This window comes from Apis dorsata, unplaced genomic scaffold (assembly GCF_000469605.1).
Source record: "Apis dorsata unplaced genomic scaffold, Apis dorsata 1.3 scaffold_739, whole genome shotgun sequence".
Classification (NCBI taxonomy): domain Eukaryota; kingdom Metazoa; phylum Arthropoda; class Insecta; order Hymenoptera; family Apidae; genus Apis; species Apis dorsata.
Window position 1 is genome coordinate 130111 of NW_006263900.1, and position 1219 is coordinate 131329.

At 18.1% G+C, this 1219-nt stretch overlaps 1 protein-coding gene and 1 long non-coding RNA gene across 2 annotated transcripts in view; one reads left to right on the forward strand and one right to left on the reverse strand.

Moving 5' to 3' along the window:
* LOC116186464 overlaps window positions 1-214 on the forward strand; it is a 5315-nt gene extending 5101 nt beyond the window's left edge. Inside the window, exon 3 of the long non-coding RNA XR_004151479.1 lies at window positions 205-214. This is a non-coding gene — a long non-coding RNA (uncharacterized LOC116186464). The remainder of the gene's footprint in view (window positions 1-204) is intronic.
* LOC102681220 (vanin-like protein 1) overlaps window positions 1-571 on the reverse strand; it is a 4483-nt gene extending 3912 nt beyond the window's left edge. Inside the window, exon 1 of the mRNA XM_006622668.2 lies at window positions 435-571. The gene's annotated coding sequence lies outside the window, so the exon portion shown is untranslated. The remainder of the gene's footprint in view (window positions 1-434) is intronic.
* Window positions 572-1219: the final 648 nt, after the last annotated feature.

Consider the following 1219-nt stretch of genomic DNA (forward strand, 5'->3'; position numbering starts at 1 on the left):
TTACATAAATGCATAAAATCTGCAGTATAATTATAGTAATATATTTTTAGTATTTGAAAAGAGAAAAAGTGAAAGAATGAAGTGAATAGAACGATTTCACTTTACTTTTTCATATAATTACATTTTATAATATAAAGTTATAACTTAATAGATAAATTTTAATTGATATTTTTGTATATCAACTTTTGTATTTTTGACTTCTAGATTCAATTTTTGAAACATATTCCACAAATATATTATATATATTATATATTATATATATATATATTAAAATTTTAATTTTAATAATTAGATACATATATATATATAATATATTTTTAATGAAATAAAATAGCAAAATTAATATTATTATCAGATTAAATATATTTGACATTTATGATATCTGTCAATGATTTAAAAATAAACCAAATTATAATATTATAATAAGATTTTACCATGTATTGAAAAAATATTCCGCAATGAATGACACAAGTCTTATATACTGATGATATTCTTTATTTATCTTGTATTTATATTCGCAAGAAGATTTACTGAAATTATTATCTATTATTTACTTTTGCGGTTGTATGATATGGAGCAATACTCGAATAGTGGGAGAAATTTTTAAACGATTCCTACTCCTATTTTTATATATATTATTACTATATATAGACATATATGCTATATAAATTTTTCTAAAATTTTACTTATATATTATCTAGTAAATTAATTTTTCTAATTTTCCAAAACAATTCAAATTATTTAGTCCAATTTTAAAAAAGTTATTTTATTTTAGTAGATAAGCTTATATTTTTATCTATTATTGTATATAGATAAAAGAAAATTTTATAAAATGGAATAGTATTAATCTTTTTTTACATATCTCAAAAATTAGACCGAATGGTGATAATATGCAAAAGAAAAAATTATTTAAATATTGAATTCCACAACATATTAAAAAATAATTGAAATCGATGAGGATTTTCTTATTTCGAATAAATTACCGAGATTTGCAAGTCATATCTGTAAAAATAATATATAAATAATCGCATTATGCTAATATATGTGTGCTCGTATAAATAGAATTCAATATACTATATCAAAATTTTTTAATTAATATCTCGGAAATATTAAATAATCAAAGATAAAATTTAGATTTATTGTTTATTCCTTCCAATCCAAATATGATAATCGAAATATTTTTATTCTTTTTGAAAATACGATTAATATTGTATTGGTT